Here is a 22,725-nt window from a genome sequence, read left to right as displayed (position 1 = left end):
ACTTCTGAGTTTTCCTATTTATAATTTATGTGTTCTTTTACATTTTTATAGTTATGTTTTTGCTTAATTGGAAATATTGGGATACAGTTTTAGTCTATTTTTAGGCTGGTGTTTCTGGCATGATTTAATTATTTGTAATGATGTTATTCTAATCCTTATTCTCTTTCATTACAATCTTTTTGGGATTTTACTGCAATATTTTTCTATTAGTCATTTCTCTCCATAAAATTTATTTTTATGAATTTTGCAGAACAGGGAGAATTGGTATTTTTAGTTTCCTGCATCTGGAAATTCCTCTTGTTATTTTGCAAAGTCTTAAAATATTTTTTCATACACTCAGAGATACCTATGCTGTCTTCCTCACAAGCATTTTTATCTGGGGATTCTCTTTTTATTATTCTATTGTCTCTGTCTTGTTGATCTTCAAATCAATTTCCAATAGTTTCTCCTTGGAAGATTTTGCCCTGAGGGGTTTGAAAAGTTAGTGTATAACATTCAGACAGCTTCATTCCAGCAGAGCTTACTCCAGACCCATTCCAATCACCTATGAATGAGTAAAGCCACTCCCTATTTCAGAAACTTGACCCAGTATTGAAAATATATAGACTATTTTGATGTTTTCCAATTTTCCAGTCCATCGTAAAACTCATTTGTTTCCTTCCATGTGAACACTGAGAAAATACAGGTATTACAGCTCGGGTTGTCTTTCACCTCCTCATATTGCCATGGGGTTACTTTGCCCTTGCTTTTGAGGTATATCTGTCATTGGGTTTTGGTTTTGAGTTCCTGTTTGCTTCGATTTATGGTGGATTTGAGAAGACTAAAAAATTACCACTACTTCTATCTTCAGAATGTTGATGGAATTTATCTTGTGCAGTTTTTCACAGAATACACGTTAGGAAATATTAATGTAAACTAGTTCCTTTTAATTTATTTTTCAAGGCAACATCTTCTGAGGCTCATTATTTTCATGGTAAAGGCTTCCCCATATACCCTATTTGTTCCTTCGTAATTACCTTAGTCTGGGTTCTCTAGAGGACCAAAACCAGCGAAGCATATACAGTTACATATAGAGAGAAATTTACTTTAAGGTAATGGCTCACACAATTGTGGGAGCTGGTAAGTCCCAAATCCGTGTATCTGATGACAGGTTGAAAACCTCTGCTGGCTCAGATGGTTGTAGGGGCTAATAAACCCCAAATCCACAGGTCAGGGGAAAGGCTGGAGGTCTCTGCTGGCTTACGTCCCAAGAACTGGAGGTCAGATGACAAGAAGATTGCAGGGTAGAGAGAGAAAGAGGTAGAGAAAGAGAGAGCTTCGCCAGAATATCCATTTATATAATGGAGGCAGGCCACATCCCCAAGGAAACTCCACTTCCAACTGATTGGCTGCTCACATCAGATGACAAAATGAAAGATGATTACATAGTGTCTACCAAACCACTGAGAATCACAGCCTAGCCAAGTTGGCACATAACCTTAACCATCACAGTAGTTAAGAAGACATTACAGTATAAGGTTTAGAAGATGAACCTGTGTTTGGATCTTGGTTTTACTCTTTAGAAAATATGTGACCTTGGGTTACTCTTTAACCTTGGCCTGATAAGATAATCAAATGAGATATGTTCTCTCCAGTTTCTGGCACAATGCCTGGAACATACTAGATATTCAACATATATGTTGTCTCATTCATGTCATACCCTTCTCTTTGAATAGAACTGATTTGTACACCCTTGAGTTAGAGTGGATGCCTGATGAAGGTAGATAACACACCTGTCTTAGTCTTTGCTATAATATTAGGGCTTTGCATAGACTGGAGCATAATGAAGGTATTCAACAAATCAAAAGAATTTAAGCTGTATTATAATTATTTTTTTTTTGTCATCTTTCGATTAAAATACTAATGATATCAGCTAATGTTTAAGCAACACATACTAGGTTGCTAGAGCTATTTTACCACTGCGTGTGTATTTTCTTATTTCAATGCCACAAGAGGCCTACAAGGTAGGTTCTATTATTATTGTCGTTATAGAGGTAAGGAAATTGGGGAAGAGAGAATTTAAGAAGCTCTCCTCAGTTAATAAATTACCTAGTGAGTGAACAAGCTAAATCGTGAACCCTTTGGAGCCAAGGCATATGCCTTATTACATTTTGTTTACACAGTACCTAACCAAATACAATTGTTTACATTCATGAATAAAATAATAGATACATAAATGAAACACAATATCATTACTGTACATTGCAGCAACTGGGTTTTAATGCTTCCTAATAAATGCATCCGGTGATGATTATATCATGGCACTGGTTTGGATAGCTAGAATTTTTACCTAAATGTTATAATGTAATGCATATTTAGAATAATTGCAAAAATCAGCAGATATTGAATCACTTTTAAAATTGCCATGTTGAAAATTGCATAATCTTCATGATGAATCACCAAACCCTACCTCATTAAAATGACTAAAGTATAATGATGGTAATGAGAGGCATACTCCACATTTCTATGCTGTTTTGTACTCTGCATTGTTCAGGAGAGCAGAAAGCTTCCAATAAGACGAATGACATAATACAGTGGTAATCTTACACAGGAAAGAACGTACAATTAGCTAAAGATTGTATAACGTGGTGCTAAATGGGGCAAAGCTGGATATACTATGCAAGTATTTAATATGAGAGGAAAAATTATTATGTGAAAATTGTGGGCATTAAATCCTAATATTTTTACTTAACATGTTCTCTCCCCTTTCTATGCCCCAACCAACTAGTAATCTTTGCGAAGTAGAGGTGTTGGAGAGCAACAAAAAGGGATGGAGCAGGTTCAGGCACAGTGTTTGGACCGTACACAAAGTTGCCTTTCAACTTTCTTTGAAATTTCTTTGGTAGGTTATTGGTGCTTACAAAATAAAACAAGAGACAGACATTGTGGGGGCTGTGGAGACCGTTGGAATTTAGTGTTAGAAAAGACGTAAAAAATGTGCAACACATAATTGACCTGCCAGTACAAGCCTGGGAACCCAAATGTTGTACTGCAGTGTCTGCGATTTTTCTGTAGTGTTATTTGTCTATTCACCATGGGCTAAATCTGCTACCTTTATCCCTAAACTGATTAGATGAAATCAGATCTTAAAAATAGCAGAATTTAAATGTAATAAATTGAAATAAAATTCTACTGATTTGCATGTACGGCCTCTTTAAATGATTCATGACAATTTTTCCATGGTGTAATGATCGTTTATGGCCTCACCAGCATCCATTCCTTCCTACTGATCTCACCAACAGAACCGTGGTTTTCCTCTCATATATCCTCATGCCCTTCATCAGTTATGTGGTTTAAGTGTTAGACACAAATTAGCCTAAGTCAATCGATCTGCTCCATCCTTCAACCAACCACAGGAATATAAACAAATGAGTTGTAAGGAGATGTTTGCTGAGACTTCTGGGAAAGGGAAGCTCTGACGTTAAGACTTGCTGTTTTCATTTTACTACCAGGAATCAAAAATATGGACAGCATTGGTAATGGTGGTTTGGCTGAAGGAGCAGGATTGTAGAGCCTAAGGATGAAACCATTGCCCACAGAAGACAGAATACAAGATAGGAGAGAAATCAAGACCCTAGCTGATGCAGTCAGAGCTACTGGATCTTGCCTTATCTAAAGTTAGTCTAAACTTTGGACTTGTCAATTCGGTGAGCCAATAACTCGCCTTTATTTTTCAAGCCAATTTGTACTGGGACATACTTACAATAAGAGCCCATCATGATGGACAAGGTCAATTCTGAATGAACATCATATACCAAATACCATGAGCAGGAAACAATCTGATAGGGAGAGTCAACCTAAGTGGAAACTGGGTATTTGGAGAAAAGCATTCTGATATTTTAAATTCAAAGTGGTTAACCCACAAGTATGCAAATTAAAGTAGATTCTATGTAGTATGACGTGGAATGCCTTCACATTTTAACAAAGAACATTAGTGAATTACTGTGGCATTGAATTTTAAATAATATATTGCCTTAAGTTTGGAGGACATTCTTTCCTTTATTTGGGCATTACTATTTTGTGAGATCCCTAGGTGGCGCAAATACTCTGTGCTCAGCTGCTAACCTCCCAGTGGTTCCATAAAAGATGACTAGCAATATACTTTTTGTTAAGATTGCAGCCAAGAAAATCCTGTAGAGCAGCTCTACTCCAACACATGGCATTGCCATGAGTCAGAATTGAATCCATGGCAACTAATAACAATACCTCGTGAGCAGTCACACATCTGTGTAATGGCCTGTGTGAGTTCCCACCAGAGGTGTTTCTTTAAGGCAGATGCAGTATGAATGATAGAATATCTGGCTACTGGTCATTTTTCAGTTAAGAAAATTTTGGCTGTAAGTAAGAGAAACCAAACCGAACATAGATTCGCTGCCTTAAATAACAAACTAGGTGGTTCCAGATTTGGTTTACTTATTGACTCAGTTATGTGAAAAACCTGTTGCTGTTGAGTCAATTCCAACTCATAGTGACCCTATAGGGAAATTGGTTTGATTTATTTTATTTTATTTTTTTTAGGTAACTTGATCAGGGACCCAAGTTCTCTTCATCTTTTCTCTATGCCAGCTTCAGAATGTTGACTCGTTTTCTTTGCTTAGCTTCTTTCATGGCTCCAAGATAGCTAGATGCAATTCCAAATACCTTGTGCATATAGCTCCATCCAGAGGTAGGAAATGGAATTCTCTTTTATGTGCCTCTCTTTAAGGGTCAAGAAAACTATAAGCCTCCCAACAGGAATTACATGGTTCAGAATGGTATTACATGCTTGTTTCTAAACCAGTCACCACCAACGGAAAAAAAAAAAAAAGAAAAATTATCTTAATTAGCATAGACACATGGACATTCACCTCCAGGATGGGAAGGGGCCCTGTCCCTGACTAGTGGCCATATGGAAAGGAACTGCTCTTAATACAATTGGAATTCTGCCTGCAAGGAACAAAGGGAGATGGGTAACAGATTTCTCCGTTTTTATCATAGGACTTTGGCTTACTTGGTTGAGATCTTCGAAACTAATATCTCTGGGATTCTTTGGTAGTAGCTTCAGTCCAACTTTCTTTGATAAATGCTTATCACTTGCCACCTAAACCCTTGCTTCCTTTGACAGTGTTGTTACATGTTTATACTATCTCAGAGATTGCAGGAATGCAATCCTGCCAGAGCACCGATTGCTTCACTCCAATCATATTCTAAACTCGTGTATTAGGCCTGCTGACAGTAATGGGGAAAAGACTCAGCCAAATCACTCGTCATAAACTGATTGATTAGCAAATTCATTTACAACTGGCCAATTAACAAACCCAACCAATTCTCCATTTTCCCCTCCACCTCCCACAAATGGGTAGTCATTGTGAATCACTTTGTCTCTTTTGCTAGGCAGAACTCACCAGTGAGACTCAGAAGGTTATCAGAATTGTTTCAGAAATATTATACCGTTACTTTGAAAATACTAAGAATATATCTAAAGAAAATATGATTCAGCCTTACTACACATATTGATCTTTCTTGTCCTTGATGGGAAAAAATAGCAATATTCCCCACGGTAATTTTAAGGAGAAGTGATTACAAACCCTATTAAGTATATATTCTGTCCTTGGCATTCTTATGGCTATCATGTATTACAGTAGAGATATTTCTTAAATGAATGTTGTTAACATCAGATTGTTATCAATATGTATGTACTTAAAACAAGATTGACCTGGCATTCTGGCTGCAGAGTTTGCTGACTTGCCTGGAATAATTGCATCTACTTGTTTAGACAAGTTTTAAATTTGATTAGAAAGCACCTGATGTTCCTCTTTCAACCTTTCTGGGTTATGTCCCAGGGTTTTTTAGAGGAGTAGTATGTAAAGGGCAGGAAAGAGGCCTTAGTGAAGTTACCCAGTTAGGCTTGCTGAGTGTGGAGGGTCAAAGGATTTACTTTCTCCGTGGCAATTGATCATGAGTTAGGGCCTACCTGCTGCTTACAGACATTGACAAAAGAAAAACAAATCTGTTTTTGAAAGCCTTTACCATTTTTTTTGTGCATGTTCTCCCTCTTCCCTGGTTGCCCATTTTTATCCATTTTAGAATCTAATTATCTAGAACAGTTCTTCCCAAACTTAAATACATATATGAATCTGTTTGGGGTGTGTCCTAGGAGTCTGTCTTTCTAACAAACTCCCAGGTGATGCTGATGATGCTGGTACGTATACCACACTTTGGGTGATAACCATCTAGCATTCCCTCACAACTCCTTTTCCATTTCGTCGTAGGAGTTCCTCGTCTCGTTCCCTCAGAGCCGTGCTAAGTGACTGATGGCTGTGTGTGGGCGTTAGCGGCGGGGCTGTGCTTCAGCTCAATCAGTGCTTTTGCTTCTTGAGATTTCCTTCCTTTACGGTGTAGTTAAATCAGAGACTTTTTTTTTTAACCTCAGTAAAGGCTGTAATTTAAGATTTTTTCATGTTCTGTTATTTACTTTTGTCCCCAAAGAGGAATAATCTTAATAACAGCAAAAAAAAAAAAAAAAAAAAAATTATCCATCTATCATCTATCTAATCTATATCTATTTATCTATCATCTATCTAATCTATCTATAATCTATCTATCTATCTATCTATCTATCTATCTATCTATCTATCTATCTATCTATCTATCTATCATCTATCTATCATCTATCCATCATCTATCCATCATCTATCTATCTATCTATCTATCTATCTATCTATCTATCTATCTATCTATCTATCTATCTATCTATCTATCTATCATCTATCTATCTATCTATCTATCTATCTATCTATCTATCTATCTATCTATCTATCTATCTATCTATCTATCTATCTATCTATCTATCTATCATCTATCCATCATCTATCCATCATCTATCTATCTATCTATCTATCTATCATCTATCTATCTATCTATCTATCTATCTATCTATCATCTATCTATCTATCTATCATCATCTATCTATCCTCTATCTATCTATCAATCATCTATCTATCTATCATCTATCTATCATTATCATCTATCTAATCTATCATCTCTCTCTCATCTGTCTATCCATCTATCATCTATCCACCCATCCACCCATCCACCCATCCACCCATCCACCCATCCACCCATCCACCCATCCACCCATCCACCCTTCCACCCTTCCTTCCACCCTTCCTTCCACCCTTCCTTCCACCCTTCCTTCCACCCTTCCTTCCACCCTTCCTTCCTTCCTTCCTTCCTTCCTTCCTTCCTTCCTTCCTTCCTTCCTTCCTTCCTTCCTTCCTTCCTTCCTTCCTTCCTTCCTTCCTCCATGCCCTCCCTCCCTCCCTCCCTCCCTCCCTCCCTCCCTCCCTCCCTCCCTCCCTCCCAGGAAACCCTGGTGGTGTAGCGGTTAAGTACTATGGCTGCTAACCAAAGGGTCAGCAGTTCAAATCCACCAGGTGCTCCTTGGAAACTCTGTGGGGCAGTTCTACTCTGTCCTATAGGGTCACTATGAGTTGGAATCTACTCAATGGCACTGGGTTTGGGTTTGGTATATATATAACAAATGGGTGTAGAGACAGTATGTTGAGAGCTAGTAGCTCTCAACCCTCTTTGTACACTAGAATGGCCTAGAGAGCTTTTAAAAAATATTTTCCCAATAAAATGCAGATAGAGATACAGATATGCAGTGGAATTTTGGATAAACAATGAATTTTGTGTGTATATATGTGTAGGTATGTCCCATGCAATATTTGAGACATACTTAAAAAAAAAAAAACTATTTGTCTTGTTGATAACAATTAGGTGAAATAAATTGGTTGTATTAATTGACTTAAAATCATTTAGTCCCTGATTTTCTTTTCCACCAGAAACATCTACGGGTATCAAGAATGTGCATGGGATTATGACTTGCAGTTATGAGCAGCTCATAAAGGCGTAGCTTCTCATGAAGACTATGAAAAATATTTCAGGTAATGGATCTGACTAAATAAGAACAGCTTTCCAGGAGTTTGATATTATATAGTGTTAAGAAAGTTATATGGAAAATAACTTTAGGGAAGAAGTAAGGGGCAAAGAAAAGGATGGCAGAAAATGATGTTTTCTCCCCTTACTTTTAGGGTAGATTCATGAGAGGTATGAGGGACTACATAATAAAAGTATGTTGAATGAATATCCAGATGCTTCTAAATAGACACTCACAGCTATACCATATTTTATTCTATCTCCACCCATCCATGATGTTCAGCAGTAGTTAGAATTTATGAAATTAAGGAGCTCTAACACATGGAATTATTTCATCTATAATTTAAACTCGTATGAAGATTTCTCCTAATTACAAGAGTCCTTGGGTATTAAGGAAGGTCTGAGGAAGGAATGGAAAGAGACATTTGGGTATAAAATTTAACTGGAAAGGAATATTTCTCCCTTTAAAATGTAGTTTATACATTTTTTGTTGCCTTGCACTAAAGTCTGGGAGGAGCTTTGGTACCAATTAAAAAATAATGCATAATGTCACCTATACACCTATATTATCATGAAAATGATTTCTTGTTTACAAAGTAAACTAATATTTTCATATAAATACTCTCTCTCCTCCCTAGCAGCATGCCTTATAATGTGTTAGCATATTTCTAGAAGTACCTAGAAGATAAAGAAAGGACATAAATGAGCAAGAACAACTTGGTGGAATTACAGAAATTGACTATAACCTCATTCACCTTGGCAGGAGTGAAGGGAAAAGGCAACTCCATTTATCTTTTACCTGATTGCATTATCATAGCTTGTTTTGATCTCCATTTTATAAAAGTCAAATTTAAATGGGATAAATGGAGAGTTGAGAAATATTTTGTCAAAAAATTACGAAAAGGTTAAAATTTGAATTGTAAATCTTTGGAAAACTATCAAATTACTGAAAGCATTTTGGATCGTGTATTAAGATGTTTCCTCTTGAGAAGGTAGAATGATGTTTTAGCCCTAAGAACTATTTATGTACATCATTTATTATCTGCTGTGAGTTTGATCTATGATGAATAATCTAATCCTGCAGGTGTTATGATTTTTACCTGAGGAACTAATTCATTCTCACTAACCTGCTCCATACCCCACATTTTGTCGGATGATCTCTTAGTATTTTACTGAGATAAGGTTTTCCTTCCCCCCCACCCCCGCACCTTTTCAGATTTCTACAGTTTTAGTGTATGATTATTTAGATTTTGTTTAATTCTGTCTTCAAGCTAGAAAAAACTTCTGGGAAGTCTATTACTATATTGATTGATGACTTTTTTTTTTTTTTTTTTTTTTAAAGCCATGACTCTAGAAGCTAGGCATTAAACCTGTTGCCGATGAGTTGATTCAGACTCATAGTGACCCTATAGGACAGAGTAGAACTGCCCCACAGGGTTTCCAAGGAGTGATTGATGGATTCAAACTGTCAACCTTTTTAACAGCAAAGAATTCTGCTTTCTTGGTTATCTAGTGCTGCTATAACAGAAATACCACAAGTGGATGGTTTTAATAAAGAGAAGTTTATTCTCTCACAGTCCAGTAGGCTGGAAGTCTGAATTCAGGGTGCCAGCACCAGGAGAAGGCTTTCTTTCTCTGTTAGCTCTGGAGGAAGGTCCTTGACGTCAGTCTTCCCTTGGTCTGGGATCATCTCAGTGCAGGAACCGCAGGTCCAAAGGACATGCTCTGCTCCTGGCACTGCATTCTTGGTGGTATGAAGTCGCCATGTCTCTCTGCTTGCTTCTCTCTTTTATATCTCGAAAGAGATTGGTCTTAAATACTATCTAATCTTGCAGGTCTCATCAATGTAACTGCCACTAATCCATCTTATTACATCATAGTGATAGGCTCTATAGCACACAGGGAAATCGCATCCGATGACAAAATGGTAGACAATCATACAGTACTGGAAATCATGACCTAGCCAAGTTAACAGATATTTTGGGGGGACACAATTCAGTCCACGAAGCTGGTTCATAGTAGACTGTATGATCCAGGAGTGCAGGGAGTGTGCCTGACTTCTTCATCAATGTGAGCCCTTAGCTCAGTGTCTAGCATGTAATAGGCGCTCAACAAATGTTTGTTGAATAAATGAATGAATGCCAATATAAGCAAAGAGAGAAAATTAGTAATTGTATTAATCAGGGATCATTTTGTTTTCCTTTTTCAGTGCTATTAATTCATTGAAATGTGCTCTGCCTTGATTATATTACAAGTAGCCATGAATAAATATAATTTCTCATTTCAAGTAATTTTGTATCACATAACAAATCAGGATTACCAGCTGACAAGAATACTTTCTTATTTCTTAAGTTATTCCATGCAGAGGTGTCTAAGGTATGGCAAGTAGGGCATGTGTCCTGGGCACTGCTTGAGGAGGGGTGCTAATGAGCAGGTCCTACTGGCTATCACCATTTCCACTGGCAGCTGTGAGAGATCATTCAGCCCTTTAAAACTAATTGCCATAAGTGCTATTTTCCGTAGATAGGCCCCTGATCCCGTGGTTCTCATCTACAGGAAGGAGCCCTGGCGGCACAACATTTAACTGCTCAGCCACTAACTGAAAGGTTGGCAGGTCAAAACCACTAGCCACTCTGTGGGAAAACGATGTGACAGTGTGCTTCCTTAAAGATTTACAGCCTTGGAAACACTTATGGGGCAGTTTTACTCTGTACTATAGGGTTTTTTTTATATATAGGTTTTTTTTTTTTTTTTATAGGGTTACTATGAGTTGGAATCAACTCAGAGGCAATGAGATTTTTTTTTGTTTGTTTTAAATCATCTACCGAATGGCAATTTTAGACCTAGGTATATGCGCTAGCCCCCCATGTCTGTCAGTTTGTCGTACTGGGGGGCTCGCGTGATACTGTGATGCTGGAAGCTATGCCACCGAGGTTCGGGTACCAGCAGGGTCACCCACAGAGGACAGGTTTCAGCTGAGCTTCCAGCCTAAGACAGACTAGGAAGAAACACCCAGCAGGCTACCTCTGAAAAAAAAATTAGTCAGTGAAAACTTTATGTATAGCAGCAAAACATTGTCTGATGCAGTGTCAGAAAATGAGCCCCTCAGGTTGGAAGGCACTCAAAAGATGACTGGGGAAGAGGTGCCACCTCAAAGTAGAGTCGACCTTAATGACATGGATGGAATAACGCTTTCAGGACCTTCATTTGCTGATGTGGCAAGACTCAAAATGAGAAGAGAGAGCTTCAAACATCCATTAATAATCAGAACCTGGAATGTACGAAGTATGAATTTAAGAAAATTGGTAACAGTCAAAAATGAAATGGAACGCATAAGCGTTAATAGCCTAGGCATTAGTGAGCTGAAATGGACTGGTATTGGTCATTTTGAATTAGAAAATCATATAGGCTACTATGCTGGGAATGACAACTAGAAGAAGAATGGTGTTGCATGCATGGTCCAAAAAGAACGTTTCAAGATCTGTCCTGAAGTACAACGCTGTCAGTGATAGGATAATATCCATACGCCCACAAGGAAGTCCAGTTAATATGACTTTTATTCAAATTTACGCACCAACCACTAAGGACAAAGAGGAAGAAATTGAAGATTTTTATCAGCTTCTGCAGTCTACAATTGATTGAACATGCAATCAGTATGCATTGATAATTACTGGTGATTGGAATGGGAAAGTTGGAAACAAAGAAGGATTAAACCAAAAACAAAACAAAACAAAACAAAAACCAAACCCAGTGCCGTTGAGTCGATTCCGGCTCATAGAGTAGTTGGAAAATATGGCCTTGGTGATAGAAACAATGCCAGAGAACAAATGATAGAATTTTGCAAGACCAATCACTTTTTCATTACAAATACCTTTTCTCATCAATGTAAATAGCAATTATACACATGGCTCAATATCATCAGTCAGAACAAGGCCAGGGGCCGACTGTGGAACAGACCATCAATTGCTCACATGCAAGTTCAAGTTGAAACTGAAGAAAATCAGAGCAAGTCCACAAGAGCCAAAATACAACCTTGAGTATATCCCACCTGAATTTAGAAACCACCTGAAGAATAGATTTGACGTGCTGAACACTAATGACTGAAAACCAGAGGAGTTGTGGAATGACATCAAGGACACCATCCATGAAGAAAGCAAGAGGTCATAGAAAAGAAAGGAAACAAAGAAAAGATCAAGATGGATGTCAGAGGAGACTCTCAAATTTGCTCTTAAATGTTGAGCAGCTAAAGCAAAAGAAGAAATGATGAAGTAAAATGGCTGAACAGAAGATTTCAAAGGGTGGCTAGAGAAGACAAGTATTATAATGACATGTGCAAAGAGCTGGAGATAGAAAACCAAAAGGGAAGAACATGCTCGGTGTTTCTCAAACTGAAAGAACTGAAGCTACAATAGTGAAGGATTCTATGTGGAAAATATTAAATGACGCAGGAAGCATCAAAAGAAGATGGAAGGAATACACAGAGTCATTATACCAAAAAGAATTAGTTGATGTTCAACCATTTCAAGAGGTAGCATATGATCAGGAACCAATGGTGCTGAAGGAAGAAGTCCAAGCTGCACTGAAGGCATTGGTGAAAAACAAGGCTCCAGGAATTGACGGAATATCTATTGAGATGTTTCAACAAACAGATGCAGTGCTGGAAGTGCTTACTCGCCTATGCCAAGAAATATGGAAGACAGCTATCTGGCCAACCAACTGGAAGAGATCTGGCTTTATGCCTATTCACAAGAAAGGTGATCCAACTAAATGTGGCAATTATTGAACAATATCATTAGTATCACATACGAGCAAAATTTTACTAAAGGTCATTCAAAAGCGGCTGCAGCAGCATATTGACAAGGAACTGCCAGAAGTTCAGGCCAGATTCAGAAGAGGATGTGGAACCACTGATATCATTGCTGATGTCAGATGGATCCTGGCTGAAAGCAGAGAATACCAGAAGGATGTTTACCTTTGTTTTATTGGCTATGCAAAAGCATTTGACTGTGTGGATCATAACAAATTATGAATAACATTGTGAAGAATGGGAATTCCAGAACACTTAATGGTGCTCATGAGGAACCTTTACATAGATCAAGAGATAGTTGTTCCTATAGAACAAGGGGATACTGAGTGGTTTAAAGTCAGGAAAGGTGTGTGTCAGGGTTGTATCCTTTCACCATACCTATTCAATCTGTATGCTGAGCAAATAACCTGAGAAGCTGGACTATATGAAGAAGAATGGGGCATAAGGATTGCAGGAAGACTCATTAACAACCTGCATTATGCAGATGACACAACCTTGCTTGCTGAAAGTGAAGAGGACTTGAAGCACTTACTAATGAAGATCAGAGACCACAGCCTTCAGTATGGATTAGACCTCAACATAAAGAAAACAAAAATTCTCACAACTGGACCAATAAGCCACATCATGATAAATGGAAAAAAGATTGAAGTTGTCAAGGATTTCATTTTACTTGGATCCACAATCAATACCCACTGAAGCAGCATTCAAGAAATCAAAAGACTCACTGCATTGGGCAAATTTGCTGCAAAGGACCTCTTTAAAGTGTTGAAGAGCAAAGATGTCACCTTGAAGACTGAGGTGTGCCTGACCCAAGTCATGGTGTTTTCAAACGCATCATATGCCTGTGAAAGCTGGATAATGAATAAGGAAATCTGAAGTAGAATTGACGTCTTTGAATTGTGGTGTTGGTGAAGAGTATTGAATACACCATTGACTGCCAGAAAAACAAGCAAATCTGTTTTTGAAGAAGTACAACCAGAATGCTTCTTAGAAGCAAGGACGGAGAGGCTGCATCTTACATCATTTGGACATGTCAGGAGGGATCAGCCCCTGGAGAAGGACATCATGGTTGGTAGAGGGTCAGCGGAAAAGAGGAAGACCCTTAATGAGATGGATTGACACAGTGGCTGCAACAATGGGCTCAAGCATAACAATGATTATAAGGATGGCACAGGACTGGGCAGTGTTTAGTTCTGTGGTACATAGGATCACTATGAGTTGAAACTGACTTGATGGCACCTAACAACAACAATAACAGAACAAGGGTGAACAGAACACTGATTACTAGAATTGCTAAGTGTTCTTTCCTACCAAAGCCATTAGTCATAACAAACGTAAGTATATTTTTTCCCATTGCTTTGCAGGCAATTGCTTCTGGGTCTTGTTTTCTTCATTTTATGCTAGGACACGTTGAATTCATGGCATAGCTGTGAGACAGCTGTGCCTACTTTCTCAGGGTTTCTGCTGTCGCTTGAAGTGTCTTTTGATATTTTAACTCTACAAGGTATGTGTTATACAGTAGATAGCCCAATGCAGTGATTCTCAAACTTGGCTGCACATGGCTATCACTTAGGGAGTTTTAAAAACTACTGAGGCCCATTTGCAGAGATTCTGACTTAATCAGCTGGGATGGGACTGGGAATCAGGAGCTTTAAAAGCCCGTTGGATGATTCTAATGACACAACTACTGGCCTAATGGTTAAGAGCTCAGGCTGTGGGCAATCCACCTAACCCTTCTGTTCCCCAGCTGTCCCTTCTGTAGAATGGGGAAAATAAGAATAGAGCCTACCTCATGTGAGGACTGAGTGAGTTAATGTATGTAAAGCACTTAGATCTTTGTCTGGCACATAATAAGTGCTAGAGGACTGTTATTGTTTGATAGATACCACCTCGACCATAATCATAACTTTATTGAGCATATGCTATGTGCTGAGCATCTAGTCTAAGTACAGTTATTGTTTTATTTGACTTTCATCACGACCATATGAGAAGGTTACTGTTATAATTTCCATTTTACAAACGAGGAAACTGAGACATGGGACTTTAGGTAATTTTCCCAAGGCTTAAAACTTCCAAGGATTTTCCAAAGATAAAATCTCAGGTGGTCTCAATTCAGAGCAGGCAATAAAAGCCCTAAGTTGAATTGCCAAAATAAAATGTGTCTGACAAGTACTATACAGTTAAATAATTCAAATGCAATAAAATAAAAAAAATCAGAATGGTTCCTAATTGTGCCAAATCTGTGTATATACACCTCATTTCCCTTGCATTTCTTGCCATGAAACAAGAATTTTCAGGATACTCATTGGTTTTTTGACTGACATTTCATTTCCAGAAAATTGACTATATGTATTTACCATATTTCCAGCACTTTCTCCGCCTTCTGCTATATTACTAGGGATATTTGCATGAAAATAAGATTTCATTTGTGCTGAATGTTTCTTACCTTCCTTTTCTGAGCACATAATGGTTTCTACAGCTGTGAGCTTCCAAACAGAGGGCTATTACTTCAAGTCAGTAACAATGCAAAAAAATCCACAGTATATGGTTTCTCTGTAATTGTTCATCTTAACATTTAAAGAAAGAATACTAGTGTGGCAGAGAACAGAAGAAGATGCTGATCAAATTTTCTAACAAAACTGCTATTGCAACTGCTACTTCTGTTTCTCAGTCTTCTTTTCCTCCCTCCATCATCAACCACCAACTTCATTTTTCATCTCTACTTCCTGATCTAGTATGTTTGTGTGTTTGTCATACGATATCTTTTCTTCTCACTAAAGTGTGCTATGGTCATCTCCAGGTCTTTCATTTTCCCTAATACATACAGTATAAGTGAATTTTCCTCAATTACTTTTCCCTTTTTTAGAATCAATTTGTCTTTGGCCCTCTGCCATGGTAAGACAGGCAAACTTTGTCCTGGGAGCTATAGCAATGTCTTTTGCAAGGTCACTGAGCAGGATAGCTCAAAGTGGGCAGTAAGCCTCTCGGAGCTTTGGTCCTTTGGATGATTCTTCGTCCCTCTTTTTTTTTTTCCTGTATTTTAAAAATATTTATAGTCTTCAAATATGCTTTTTATAATAAGATGTTTAAAAAAAAAAAAAACCTTTGTGTTAGATCACGCTATTTTCTGATGACATAATGGAATGAGAGATGAGTGGGCTTGAGTAGGCTAGGGTTAGAAAGCAGAGTCCCAGGCAAGACAAAGGAGAATCCTCTGAAACGAACCCTGAGTTAGTTTAACCTCACCGTGACTAGGAAGGAAGATCTATTTTACGCTATGTGAAGAAGCACTGTTGTTATTAGGGTTTTCTTGACTGACTTCGTGGAAGTAGACCTCCAGGCCTTTTCTTCTACAGAGCCACTGGATGGGTTCTAACCGCCAACCTTTCAGTTAGCAGCCAAACACAAACGCCTCGTGCCACCCAGGCTCCTTGTAGAAACATTAGCTTGTGCTACAAGTGAAAAGAAAAATCAGAAGCTAATGAATGGGAGCCATAAATTGTCAAATTAAAGTTAAAAAGTTTTCTAAATTTAATAACAGGCATGAGCTGGGGATTATACAGAAGAGAAAAAGTCCTATTCTGTATTCATTATAGCTAGTACTTTTTTTGCTAATGAGCAGTTGACCTATTCTTTTGAAGACTAATTGTATTTGTTTCTCTCCAAGCTGAACACAAGGTCATTATCATTCATTGCCTCTAAACTTGAACACAGGTTTAGGCGCAATGAAGCTAGAGAAGTATGAACAGTCTTTTGCCAAGGAGTTATCACGTTAGTGTGGCTGCTAGATAAGACAGGGTTTCACCCTCATCTAAACAAAATATATTGTTATCACATTAATTATGCACTTGGGTTCTTGAAGGAACGAAGATGTCAAAAGAAAGGGTGTGTTTAGATTAGTAAAACACTTTACAATCCACTTAAGCTCCTCCCCATAAAGTTAAGTTCATATTTAGACGTTAAATGCAATCCTTTCAGTTTTCGAACCTGAAAAGTCATCTCCCTTCTCTGGGTTATTACCTCTTGCACAATCTGTGCCACTGATTTGATGTAATTGTTTTGCCTTTTCCCACCCAAAGATCTAATTGATTAATTGTCAGTATGATCTATTTTCTGTTATTTTTCTAACCCTTCCTACAAATAGCTTTTGCAAATATTTAGACAACACAGAATTTAATAACATTTACAGCAGTAGAGCTACCTAACGGTTAATCTCCTGAATTATAGTAACTCGAATACTAAGCCCTGTTCATCAGATACACAACAAAAGAAGTTGCCATTAGTCAATTCCTTCTCATAGGGACCCTATAGGACAGAGTAGAACTGCCTCATAGAGCTTCCAATGAGTGGCTGGCAGATTCGAACTTTCGAACTTCTGGTTAGCAGCCGAGTTCTTAACCACTGTGCAACTTGGGCTATATGCTTGAAAAATCTAACCTCTAGCTGTTGTCAAATTTAGGCAGTTAACTCCATCAGTAAACATTAATGTACAAGAGGTAGTTATAAATAACAGCAAAGAAAGAAAGTGGAGGAACAAAAAAATGTGTGGTGAACTAAAACTAAACCTAAAAATTAAATAATAGGTGATGATCATGGTACGCACCTTCTCTTTACCCTAGGGGGAGCTTTCTATACACTTGTAATTTTAAAACTGACATTTCAACTTAGACATAAAATTTAAGCTTCGCTTGAACTAATTTCAGGAATTTTTGGTGGGAAGAATGGAAGACGGCACCAAATTATGCACATGTGCATTGCTCTGGATATTAATTTAAAACAAAAATAACAAAACAGATTTTGAGTAACACAGCAGCCTGTCAGACACAGCAGTGACTTTCGTGTGTGTGTGTCAAAGAAACAATTACAGCATCAGAAGAAGGCTCTCTTTCTAATGTTTTTAAGATAGCTTGCTGCATTTGGAGATAGCATGGAAGTCGAAAATACCCGCCATGTGAGTCTGTTGAAATCTAATTCATGTTGAGTTCCTGTCTTCCTTCATGTTGCACTGAACTAGACGGGAGAGAGAGATGTATTCACAGCCACAGTGCAGCTTACATTTAACACACTCCATAATTGAGTCTTTATTCATCTCTTTCTAGGATTACTTATAATTGCAGTGGACTCTCAGTCATTTTGTGGAGACCTACGCATACAGTTGAATTAAGCAGAATGCACAATGGCAAGAAAATTAAGTAGAAAAATTAAATGGAAAATGGATAGAACATTTTATGAATGCTGTGCGTACATTCTGGGATTAGATCATTGCACAAATGGCAAACCTAATGAGTAACACTGTACAAGTATGGGAGCATGCAATAACTGGCTGCTTTAACACAGCTTTCTCTGGCACACAACCATACTTTGGTTTAAAAAGTGAAATTCCTAGGGAAGGTTGATTTCAAAGTGAAAGCAATATGCATCTTTATGATTCTACTGCATCTTTTTTTTTTTATAACTTTTATTAAGCTTCAAGTGAACGTTTACAAATCCAATCAGTCTGTCACATATAAGTTTACATACATCTCACTCCCTACTCCCACTTGCTCTCCCCCTCTTGAGTCAGCCCTTTCAGTCTCTCCTTTCTTGACAATTTTGCCTGCTTCCCTCTCTCTCTATCCTCCCATCCCCCCTCCAGACAAGAGTTGCCAACACAATCTCAAGTGTCCACCTGATATAATTAGCTCACTCTTCATCAGCGTCTCTCTCCCACCCGCTGACCAGTCCCTTTCATTTCTGATGAGTTGTCTTCGGGGATGGTTCCTGTCCTGTGCCAACAGAAGGTCTGGGGACCATGGCCGCCGGGATTCCTCTAGTCTCAGTCAGACCATTAAGTTTGGTCTTTTTATGAGAATTTGGGGTCTGTATCCCACTGATCTCCTGCTCCCTCAGGGGTCCTCTGCTGTGCTCCCTGTCAGGCAGTCATCGATTGTGGCTGGGCACCAACTAGTTCTTCTGGTCTCAGGATGATGTAGGTCTCTGGTTCATGTGGCCCTTTCTGTCTCTTGGGCTCTTAGTTGTCGTGTGGACTTGGTGTTCTTCATTTTCCTTTGCTCCAGGTGGGTTGAGACCAATTGATGCATCTTAGATGGGCGCTTGTTAGCATTTAAGACCCCAGACGCCACATTTCAAAGTGGGATGCAGAATGATTTCATAATAGAATTATTTTGCCAATTGACTTAGAAGTCCCCGCAAACCATGTTCCCCAGACCCCCGCGCTTGCTCCGCTGACCTTTGAAGCATTCATTTTATCCCGGAAACTTCTTTGTTTTTGGTCCAGTCCAATTGAGCTGACCTTCCATGTATTGAGTGTTGTCTTTCCCTTCACCTAAAGCAGTTCTTATCTATTGATTAATCAATAAAAAACCCTCTCCCACCCTCCCTCCCTCCCCCCCTCGTAACCACAAAAGTATGTGTTCTTCTCAGGTTTACTATTTCTCAAGATTTTATAATAGTGGTCTTATACAATATTTGTCCTTTTGCCTCTGACTAATTTCGCTCAGCATAATGCCTTCCAGGTTCCTCCATGTTATGAAATGTTTCAGAGATTCGTCACTGTTCTTTATCGATGCGTAGTATTCCATTGTGTGAATATACCACAATTTATTTACCCATTCATCCGTTGATGGACACCTTGGTTGCTTCCAACTTTTTGCTATTGTAAACAGAGCTGCAATAAACATGGGTGTGCACATATCTGTTTGTATGAAGGCTCTTGTATCTCTAGGGTATATTCCCAGGAGTGGGATTTCTGGGTTATATGGTAGTTCTATTTCTAACTGTTTAAGATAACGCCAGATAGATTTCCAAAGTGGTTGTACCATTTTACATTCCCACCAGCAGTGTATGAGAGTTCCAATCTCTCCGCAGCCTCTCCAACATTTATTATTTTGTGTTTTTTGGATTAATGCCAGCCTTGCTGGTGTGAGATGAAATCTCATCGTAGTTTTAATTTGCATTTCTCTAATGGCTAATGATCGAGAGCATTTTCTCATGTATCTGTTGGCTGCCTGAATATCTTCTTTAGTGAAGTGCGTGTTCATATCCTTTGCCCACTTCTTGATTGGGTTGTTTGTCTTTTTGTGGTTGAGTTTTGACAGAATCATGTAGATTTTAGAGATCAGGTGCTGGTCGGAGATGTCATAGCTGAAAATTCTTTCCCACTCTGTAGGTGATCTTTTTACTCTTTTGGAGAAGTCTTTAGATGAGCATAGGTGTTTGATTTTTAGGAGCTCCCAGTTATCGGGTTTCTCTTCATCATTTTTGGTAATGTTTTGTATTCTGTTTATACCTTGTATCAGGGCTCCTAGGGTTGTCCCAATTTTTTCTTCCATGATCTTTATCATTTTAGTCTTTATGTTTAGGTCTTTGACCCACTTGGAGTTAGTTTTTGTGCATGGTGTGAGGTATGGGTCCTGTTTCATTTTTTTGCAAATGGATATCCAGTTATGCCAGCACCATTTGTTAAAAAGGCTGTCTTTTCCCCAATTAATTGACACTGGTCCTTTGTCAAATATCAGCTGCTCATACGTGGATGGATCTATGTCTGGGTTCTCAATTCTGTTCCATTGGTCTATGTGCCTGTTGTTGTACCAGTACCAGGCTGTTTTGACTACTGTGGCTGTATAATAGGTTCTGAAGTCAGGTAAAGTGAGGCCTCCCACTTTCTTCTTCTTTTTCAGTAGTGCTTTGCTTATCTGGGGCTTCTTCCCTTCCATATGAAATTGGTGATTTGTTTCTCTATCCCCTTAAAATATGACATTGGAATTTGGATCGGAAGTGCGTTAAATGTATAGATGGCTTTTGGTAGAATAGACATTTTTACTATGTTAAGTCTTCCTATCCATGAGCAGGGTATGTTTTTCCACTTAAGTATGTCCTTTTGAATTTCTTGTAGTAGAGCTTTGTAGTTTTCTTTGTATAGGTCTTTTACATCCTTGGTAAGATTTATTGCTAAGTATCTTATCTTCTTGGAGGCTACTGTGAATGGTATTAATTTGGTTATTTCCTCTTCGGTGTTCTTTTTGTTGATGTAGAGGAATCCAAGTGATTTTTGTATGTTTATTTTATAACCTGAGACTCTGCCAAACTCTTCTATTAGTTTCAGTAGTTTTCTGGAGGATTCCTTAGGGTTTTCTGTGTATATAATCATGTCATCTGCAAATAGTGATAACTTTACTTCTTCCTTGCCAATCCGGATACCTTTTATTTCTTTGTCTAGCCTAATTGCCCTGGCTAGGACTTCCAGCACGATGTTGAATAAGAGCGGTGATAAAGGGCATCCTTGTCTGGTTCCCGTTCTCAAGGGAAATGCTTTCAGGTTCTCTCCATTTAGAGTGATATTGGCTGTTGGCTTTGCATAGATGCCCTTTATTATGTTGAGGAATTTTCCTTCAATTCCTATTTTGGTAAGAGTTTTTATCATAAATGGGTGTTGGACTTTGTCAAATGCCTTTTCTGCATCAATTGATAAGATCATGTGGTTTTTGTCTTTTGTTTTATATATGTAATGGATTACATTAATGGTTTTTCTGATATTAAGCCAGCCTTGCATACCTGGTATAAATCCCACTTGATCAGGGTGAATTATTTTTTTGATGTGTTGTTGGATTCTATTGGCTAGAATTTTGTTGAGGATTTTTGCATCAATGTTCATGAGGGATATAGGTCTATAATTTTCTTTTTTTGTAATGTCTTTACCTGGTTTTGGTATCAGGGAGATGGTGGCTTCATAGAATGAGTTGGGTAGTATTCGTCATTTTCTATGCTTTGGAATACCTTCAGAAGTAGTGGTGTTAACTCTTCTCTGAAAGTTTGGTAGAACTCTGCAGTGAAGTCGTCCGGGCCAGGGCTTTTTTTTGTTGGGAGTTTTTTGATTACCGTTTCAATCTCTTTTTTTGTTGTGGGTCTATTTAGTTGTTCTACTTCTGAATGTGTTAGTTTAGGTAGGTAGTGTTTTTCCAGGAATTCATCCATTTCTTCTAGGTTTTCAAATTTGTTAGAGTACAATTTTTCATAATAATCTGAAATGATTCTTTTAATTTCATTTGGTTCTGTTGTGATGTGGTCCTTCTCATTTCTTATTCGGGTTATTTGTTTCCTTTCCTATATTTCTTTAGTCAGTCTAGCCAATGGTTTATCAATTTTGTTAATTTTTTCAAAGAACCAGCTTTTGGCTTTGTTAATTCTTTCAATTGTTTTTCTGTTCTCTAATTCATTTAGTTCAGCTCTAATTTTTATTATTTGTTTTCTTCTGGTGCCCGATGGATTCTTTTGTTGCTCACTTTCTATTTGTTCAAGTTGTAGGGACAGTTCTCTGATTTTGGCTCTTTCTTCTTTTTGTATGTGTGCATTTATCGATATAAATTGGCCTCTGAGCAGTGCTTTTGCTGTGTCCCAGAGGTTTTGATAGGAAGTATTTTCATTCTCGTTGCTTTCTAAGAATTTCCTTATTCCCTCCTTGATGTCTTCTATAACCCAGTCTTTTTTCAGGAGGGTATTGTTCATTTTCCAAGTATTTGATTTCTTTTCCCTAGTTTTTCTGTTATTGATCTCTAGTTTTATTGCCTTGTAGTCTGAGAAGATGCTTTGTAATATTTCGATGTTTTGGACTCTGCAAAGGTTTGTTTTATGACCTAATATGTGGTCTATTCTAGAGAATGTTCCATGTGCACTAGAAAAAAAAGTATATTTTGCAGCAGTTGGGTGGAGAGTTCTGTATAAGTCAATGAGGTCAAGTTGGTTGATTGTTGTAATTAGATCTTCCATGTCTCTATTGAGCTTCTTACTGGATGTCCTGTCCTTCTCCGAAAGTGGTGTGTTGAAGTCTCCTACTATAATTGTGGAGGTATCTATCTCACTTTTCAATTCTGTTAAAATTTGATTTATGTATCTTGCAGCCCTGTCATTGGGTGCATATATATTTAATATGGTTATGTCTTCCTGATCAATTGTCCATTTTA

Source organism: Loxodonta africana, chromosome 7 (genome assembly GCF_030014295.1).
Source record: "Loxodonta africana isolate mLoxAfr1 chromosome 7, mLoxAfr1.hap2, whole genome shotgun sequence".
Lineage (NCBI taxonomy): Eukaryota > Metazoa > Chordata > Mammalia > Proboscidea > Elephantidae > Loxodonta > Loxodonta africana.
Note: the sequence above shows the minus strand (reverse complement) of the source record.